Here is a 9,389-nt window from a genome sequence, read left to right as displayed (position 1 = left end):
CTATCAATACATCGGTGAAAAGTAAATCTAATTCCATTAATTGCGTGTACATACAATTTTTTTTATTAAAACTGACCTTTTGGCTTCTGTTACTGTATTAAAGAGCCACATATTAGTTTTTTAATTAGTTACCTCTTTCCACGCATGAGTGGTTGTTGCTCATAACATGAGGGTAGAGGGCGCCGTTTAAATAAACATGGCGACGGATGTAATAACATACAAAACGGATAAAACATACATTCTCTTTGATCAAAGGCATTTCATTTTTACAAGTTATTTTTAGTTAAAGGGCATCAGAGTTTATTATTTGTTTTTCTTAATAAAGTAAAACCTTTTTATTGTAGTTTTAAGCATGTAAAATTGCAGGCATTTGGAAAAATATAAAATATAATTTTATGGGAGTCTATGTTTATATATTTTAATATTTTTATTAGTTTAAAAGGAAATGAACATCTAGAGTTATATAATTTAATTTGCATATCAAAAACAACATTGAACTTTGTAATAGTGAGCCAACGAAGTGGCGTAGTTCGTACGAAGAGTTTGTAATATCATGAGTGTTTGTGTTATAATTCTACTCTATGTTTATTTGATTCTATATTGTGTTTCATGCATGATTGAAGTCGATTCTATATTGCACATATTAATATCGAGGCGCCGCATTAAAATGAAATATTTATATTAAATCCAACCAGAATATTCATTTAAAAACAAAATAAACTGTATAGTATCAACTAATTGAATCAAATATGCATAAATCAAATCAAATATCTCGGGTAACAATTTGAAATTTCATCGAATATTTAAGTTGGCCTAGACAAAAGATGTTACTAAAAATTATTCAAAATATTTATCAGCATTCCTGCTTAGATTCTAAAAACTAGGTCGTTTGATAAATTATTTAAATATGAATTTATTCATTTATAGTTCACTAGACTAAACGTAATTTTAATAACAATATATGATTTTTATAGGCGTACGGCAAGGTGAACTCACTACACCTTTGGCAAATGGAGTGGGGTCCAATAGAATGTCGCCTGAGGAGAAATGAATACCCTTGAACAGTCGAGATAATTATGCCGGCCTGGACCCTTATTCTGTATGATAGTGTCAACGCGTAACGCGGCCGTGTCATGTTATCTTCGAGAAATGTGCGTGGAATGGTATTCTGTAAGCCAAATTTCTATGGTCCTAAACATGATGCGTTGTGTTACGTGCTTGTTACGCACTGTCAAAATAACGTGCGGGATAGAGAATAAGGCCCCTGTTCGAACCGGATAATACACAAACTGATCCCGGAACGCGACACACTTACGTAAGACTCTATGGCGGGTTTTAACACCTTGTGTACAGTGGTCGCTATCCGGGCGGATATAAAATATATCCTACCACCACGATATTCTGATGAGATTCATGCGGAAAGTTCTTTATCATTTCTTATAATTTATATTAAAATAGGCATACTAATACATGCAGCAGGTTTAAGTAGGGTCTAAAAAATTCAACCAACCCGTATTTGAGCTGGGTCACTAGAGGCCATTTATATGTAAAAATATCAAAACGTCGTATTTAGTCCATAAATTCTTATTTCAGAATTAGGGTGGACATGGGCCGTAATTTGCATAGAGTTGGAACAATATTGTACTTTTCAGACTCGTTCCCGTCTCAGGAATTGTTATGCAGATCAAAGACCTTTTGTTGTATATAATGTTAAGTTTAACTCCAACAATATCTTCGTTGTGTTAGTATCTTAACAGAATATTTAAAAATCTGAAAGGGCCTTGCTTCGTTTAAATACTTGGGCGGGTTTTTATACTTATAAAAATATTTTGTAACTGGACGATATTTGGTAATTTTTCAGTATTTTATGGATTTAATAAGCTCTCACCGTCAATATTAGTGAAAATGTAAGATATCTTTCAATTTAAAAATAAGTCCTAATTTCTAACCCCCTTATTCATAAACGTTTTTTATCTAAGGACGAAGTAAAGCTGTGATAACAAGCCTGTTTATCAGTGCCCAACGGCACTGAGAAATGGGCATAGGGCCGTTGTGATTGGTTATTATTGTTGTATTTCAGTATTAGCCAATCACAACGGCCCTACGTCTACGCACTGCGAAGACTGCCATGCCATCAGCACTGAGAAACAGACTTGTTATCACAGCCTTACTCGGTCGTTAGATAAAAAACGTCTATGAATAATGGGGTAAGTGTTTTACAATACTTTATAAATTATTCTGTGAAACATCTTTAGATATTTTATTGCAATAAAAAAAATCCTCAGAACTGCATTTTTATACTCGTATTTCTAAACGAAGTGTTTATTCGATCTATCCTTATTCATTTTATTCGTAATTAAAGTTTTGTAACATACCCATGACTGTAGAATTATTTAGAAAAAATATATAATTTTACGTCTCACTTAATATATAGATTGCTAAAATAATATAACATAAATTCGTATTATTCTTATAATATAAATAAGGTAAAATATTCATATTATGCGCACTCGTATGCGCAAATGAATAATTAAAAAAAATAATCTTTGGATTACTGTAAGCTAATGTGAATGTCATGATCTAAATATAAAATAATATGACTTTTGTACGGTATATTATTGAAAAAGTACAAAAGAAAATTGTTTTAGCTGCAAAAAATATTGTTATAATAAAGTTCTGTTTAGTAAACTGCTAGTATATTAAGATGTATATATGTTCTATATAAATAATGTATAATGCGAGAAGAAATAAATTTAACGCGTCGTTTTGTTTCCCCAACTGGCGAAGGATGGATGGGTTTTGTTACTTTGTACTTAGAAGAAAATCTATTACTATAAAGATACTTTAACTTACGTATATTGATGGAACATAAACAAAATGTTTTAGAAAATACAAAAAGTTATGTGTATACATACAAAGGCACTACATTTAATAGAAAACTATAATTTAATATCCCACAGCGCACTTAAATAAATACATACTTAATTACATTTAAATACGAGTTATTACTGTAATATATGATTGTTGATCAGTAAAGTGCTAACTTTATAGTTATATTTTCTAGTGTTTAATTCTAAAACTGTTGATGCAAATTTTTAAGATAAATATTTTGTGATGAAGAAAATATAATATCCAAATACGAAAATACGTCATTTGGAATCTTAAAACGAGCGTTACAAGTAGTATTACTCTGATTGATAATGAAATCAAGCTAAAAGTTGTTTTTACATCATATGTACATAGGTATCCAATTATATTATGTTTAATAGTAATTCTCGTCGAATATTTAATTTGACACCTTGGGAAGGACATAAGCAAATTTTATCCCCAGTAAATATTTAAAGTGACAGACGGAGCCGCGAACAAAAGCTAGTAAGTAGTAGATTATTTATAATCTACCTACTATTGATTTATCAATCAAACGTAATGGTAAGTGTCATAGCTATTGTCAAACTAAAGTGGGAGAGAGACGTTTTATGGTGAGTAAGATGACAATATGTGGCCAAAAAGTTTTGCAAAACCTTGTAATTATGTATAATTATGTATAATCCAGCTAACCATATGAATCTTTAACGAAAGTGGTAAGATATAGAAATGACCACAAAATATTGAAAGTCATATAGCATTTCGGTTGAGTATTGTATTTTGTGGTTAAATGATATTTACCGCTAATAGGACTGGATTCTAGATAGATAGGGAGTGTTTAGTCTAAAGGTACAAATAAAAGCTGGGGTCAAAGGCAACAAAAGAATGAACGACGACGAGTGTGGCGAGAATTGTGACAAGTGTGTGATATTTGTTGGTGAAGTGCTTGCTTTAGAAATTTCAGCCTTATTATTTTCATCAGCAGCGCGTTAATACAACCAACTTGATCAGTGGACGATGTGTTGACAACAGATGATACTGTATTGATTCGGACTAAGGTTGCGCAAAATACTCACTGTATAAGCCTGAAATACTTTGAAGGCAATTTTATATCTAAGTATTTTATTGTATACTAGTTGCTGGTATTGAGCACGTTACTGCAGCAGAAGAAACAATTGTGGAAATGTCGTTTGTAATGACGACGCGCGCGCCACCTACTGAAAGTATTGCCATAACTTATAAGTATACATTTAACCTCTGCGCAAGGGCAAACGATAAGTTGACAAAGTTTATTGCAAACGGATGAACGGTATGGCAACACATAAAATACAAACAAAGGAATATTGATTACTGTATATTAAGATTTATCAAACGCCTTGAAAAGGTATGCTAAGAAACACCGAGAAAAGAACGTAGGAACAAAATCTTAGCAGACATTAAACAGTATAGTTAGTTATAGACCAAATTTGTGGTCCAAAAGTTATTACTTCCTCATAATAAGTCGTCTTATTTGAAATGTCCGTGTAACAAGATGAAACAGCGTCCTAAGATATTAAAATAGAAACATATATACAGTAAATATGTTAATATTAGAAGCTTGCAAACGGCGATATGTAAAAAATTAGGAAATGTTTACATTGGTGTTTTGCTATTTCACGGTAGACTGATTAACCGTCGCATTCGAACAATTTTTTTGTATGAAAGTCTTTCCAGAGTCCGCTCTATATAATCTTAAAGTCTTTGGCTCTATTACACTCAGAATAATAACTATAAGTATGATATTCTTATCGTCGTTAGATGGCGCTAAATGAGAATTTAGCAACCAATAATATATTTTAATATCAGTAGCTAAATGTAACATTTTTATGTTCTCTTTCGTTATTTATTTTAGGGTTCGTTAGTAAAAAGAACCAGCCCTTACACATTTTCTGTGTACATCACTTTTTAACGTTTTAGGGAATTAAGGCTTTTAATACCTACACGAAGAATCGGAATTTACTCTTTTCTGATTTCTTATGTTTACATTTGAACTAAAATTATTTTACGGATTTTATTTATCATGAAAATCTATCCAAATTGATAATTACTGCTAGAAAATATCCGTTTGACTAGAAAATATATCAATAAATAATCTCATGGATGCTACTATTCCCACCGTGTACGATTTCTTAGACACTGAACCGAAAGCCTGTGATTTATCGATGCCTTATAAACCCTGACTATAAGGGTGAAAAATCAATGAAATTTGCAATTCTAAAGCAACCGGAATTCACTTGAGATGTCGGTCAAGTGTGAAGAACAAAGAGTTTGCGCATTTTTGCATAAATATGAGGATGTCAAGAGTAATATAAAGAACTTTAATATCTATAAACATTCTAAACTTGGAGTGTGGTAAACTAGTTTTAAGTCGTGGTTCTACCTGCGTGTACGTGTTTTCGTGAAATTCGAGTTATAAAAAATTAAGGACTTGTTAAATAGCTTATAATTTTAGATTCTTTTTAAAAATGTCGTAATCCGCTTTATGTATTAATTGACTTAAGATGTGTTACATAATAAGTTGTATGGGAATGTTTCGTCCATCAGTTTGTGGGTGAGAGTTAATTAGGTTGTAAAGAAAACGAAATACGTCACTGCATATTTTACAATCGTAGATTTTATATACATCTACTAAATATAATAATAATAATATCAACCGTATATTTGTATACTGTCCCACAACTGGGCACGGGTCTCCTCTATTGCTACGAGGGATTAAGCCTTAGTCCGCCATAGTAGCCTATTGTGGATTGGCAGACTTCACATACCCTCCAAATTTTTATACACAACTTCACAGGCCTACAGGTGACCTCATCAAATTTCCCTTCACCGTTATAGCAAACGTAATGCGTATATTTCTTTAAATTGTTTTCATTTCCTCACTGTTAGAGTTTCCCTCAAGATCCTAAACCACACCTTAGGATTCCTTCTTTTAGGTACAATAGATAAGCGATTTATTACTGAAATAGATTCGACAGCAATATCATAAGACAATAAACGAAATCTTCCTTACATTTGTTAATATTAAAAAAGTAAACTATGGAATAAATGAACATAGGTGGTAGTTTACGTAGCGATGATAATTTTTGATATCGTCTGTCTGCAGATATTTTGTGTTCGAAAAGTTTCACTACATATCTTTATGTTTTATTTTCTCCTCATTGTAACTCTATATCGTTGTGAATTATTTGAATAAAATAACACGTGCAACATCAAAAGCTGAAATTCTAACCTTAAATTGTAGTTAGATTGTTTATTTATTGGGTAATTAACTATAAAGAGAATCATTTTTGAGCAATAGGAACCCGGTTGTTAATTCAATCATTGTTTAATGTAGTAAAATTAGTTACTAACAATAAATATATCTTAGTATTCAATAAAAAAAATCCATTTAATTTCTTGATCCTTTAAAATTATTTGAAGCGGCTAAAATCTGTTTAATAATACACACTTCGATGGGCTTGGGTATTACAGACCTCAAATTTCAAGATTAAGATTTTATGAATCTTGTCTACATTAATAAAAGTCTCAAATTCTTTCATTAAAAATGTAATTAACATTTTTAAGTATTTAATTACTTAGAAAACACCTTTTCTAATAAATAAATTTTCTATAGATTTTGACTTAACGCTGAGGAATGCCAGAAAGGTCTTGTTTATTATTTGTCCCGTTAATTTAATTGAAGATAACCTTTCGCTCTTCATCGTGTTTCCTGTTTTAATTTTATGTTGAAAGTGTCTGTAATATCTTTGATACTCTAAAATTTGTTTGTAATTCTTCAGTTAATAATTAAACATTGAATTGCTGGATTTTTCCATTAATATAATTATTAGGTTACCTCATTTATTAAGTACTATTTATTAGAGTTCTGTAAATACCATCGGGAATACTATCAATATACATTTATTAATGAGTTTAAAAAACATTATCTTTTTGATAATATTATTGACATTTCACGAGAATGAGATTCAGTGAATTATAATATTGAGCTTTATTAAAAGGACAATAAGATTTTTTACACATTATAAGTTTTGTTCATATAGTTATTAAGACAGCACCTGTTAAAGATGTCATGTATAATTGAAATTCAGCAATGAAAGAATGTGATGTCAATAATAATTCTGTAATTTATTTTCGTTCTTATTCATGGGTCTCTATGCATATCAAATGATTTACGATGTATTAATTATTTTTGTACTAAAAATATTTTTTTTCTCATCCTCACATTTATTAAGTACATTTTCCAAATTCAGGAAAGTTGCCTGAAGACTGCCTCGGTGGCATAGTTGTACTTCAAGCGGCAGCACTCTGAGGTTCTGGGTTCGAAATCCGGGTCGGGCAAAGTGATATTTAGATATTTCTGCTCAGTATCAGCCCGATGTCTGGAATTTGAACCCGATATGGCGATAGGTTCGCCCTCTATCATATCTTGGGACGGAACACACTTGGCGTAAAGTGGGTGTCCTGGTTGCGCCTCTGCATACCCCTTCGGGGTAAATAAATAAATAAATAAATAAATAAGTTGTTATAAAGTAAGCAAATAAAAATAAACGAATGTGGTGAGTATATATGATTTCATAATAAATTATAACCGTCTATTTTGCATAAACACCTGCGATGAATGTTTCAACCAGGTCAATTACCTGAAACAAATGCAGCATATAATTCCAAATAAAGCCCACAAGATCCTAAAATCCAGGATTACCCAAACACAAAACAAACGTTTACGAACGTCGACGTAATGTGGTGTGAATAGATGAAAGCCACTCATGAATGAAATTTAAATTTATTGCTATTTCAATTAAAATTATTTTAGTAAATAAAATGTATTTTGTGGAAGTGATAGCTGATAAGCCAGATTCTTTTATATCCGGCACTATTGTGACAAAAATAATACAAATTACTGGTGGTAGGTCTCTCAAATGTGAGAGTCTACCTGGTTAGACACCACCGCAATGGCTATTTCGGTCGTCTAATAAAATAAAACACAGTGCCGGATATAAGGTAAAAAACAGTATTAAGTATTGTACAAATTAATTGTATCGTTAATTGTGGGTGTATATTTGGTTATGGTTCCTTTGTTACTTGTATTAAATAAATAAAATAAACATATTTAAAAAGTCTGTAATTTGGAACCTATGTTTGACTTGATCTGCCAAAATATATAATAAGAATAATATTCATTAAAAAGATATAATTTAATGGTTAGGTTAGGCTAAGCTAGGGGACCTATGGTCCTCTGGGCCCCAAATTATGTTTTACCTGTATCTTGGGAGTGATCCTCCGAGGACCAGTTGAAGTTGTTATTTATTGCTAGTGAATATTGGAGAACTACTTAATATTATTTTAATATGGTCACTGCAACGTGACTCCTTTGCACCTAATGGCAAGCGGAGTGTGGTTTTATAGAATGTCGTCTGACGAGAGATGATTACCCCTCGACAGTCGACACAATTATGCCGGCCTGTTGGATCCAGATATACACAGGCTGATCCCGGAACGCTACACCTAACACCTTGTGTACAGTGATCGCTATCCGGGCGGATACAAAATATATCCTACCACCAGCAAAATCATTATTTTGTAAAGACTGAGTTGTGAAATTAACAAAATTTTATAATAATTTTTGCGAATAATGCTTATCATCACAATTGTCTTAATTAATAACATTTACCTGCCTGGTCCTCAACTAAATTAACAAAGGACTTTCATGAAATGAAAGGTTAATTGAATATTTTTTGAAAACAAACAGTTTTTTGAAATAACCATTTTACAATGTACCTAGCTTTATTTGTACAAGAGTTTTGACTTTATTTTTTTTTATATAAATTAATTCAATATATTCATTTTAACCAATAACTTAGCAGTAGTTAGCGGTCGAGGTAGTTCATTGGAATCAGCCTTTATGACCTTGGTACGATCCCAGCCAAGCCGTTGAGTGCTGTAGAAAAATAAGTCTACAGGGATCTCTCCTATTTCAAACGTACTTATCGACAAGTTTTATGAAAAACGGTCCATTATTACTCAGTTCGACCGCAGTAAAGAGATTAAATGGGCGGTCATTTACGCCTACAAAATAGTTATTTCAAGACCTATTACAGCTTCTCTAGACTGAAATTATAAAAAGAATTAAATTCGCTCGAATAAATTCGATTCTTTTCGAAATAACATCGAGAGTTTGAATGTATCGTAATATTTTTATTGATTAAAGATTGTTAACAAAATTAACAATATAACACATAAAACAAAAACAAATACTAACTGCAATTTCAATAACAAGTAACATAACGTGCGCTAGGTTAAAAAAATTAAACATAGAAATAAAGAAAAAAATAGCTTAACAATATACATCTATGTATCTACCTATATATCTACTATATAACTTATTTTGAAGTTAGTAGATAATTATTATTCTTTAATTAATAATATTAAATTGTATCTACAATATGAAAAAAATGTTAAGCTAAATATCCAACACGGGGCAGGTA

Source organism: Manduca sexta, chromosome 16, assembly GCF_014839805.1.
Source record: "Manduca sexta isolate Smith_Timp_Sample1 chromosome 16, JHU_Msex_v1.0, whole genome shotgun sequence".
NCBI lineage: Eukaryota > Metazoa > Arthropoda > Insecta > Lepidoptera > Sphingidae > Manduca > Manduca sexta.
This window is presented reverse-complemented; position numbering follows the sequence as displayed.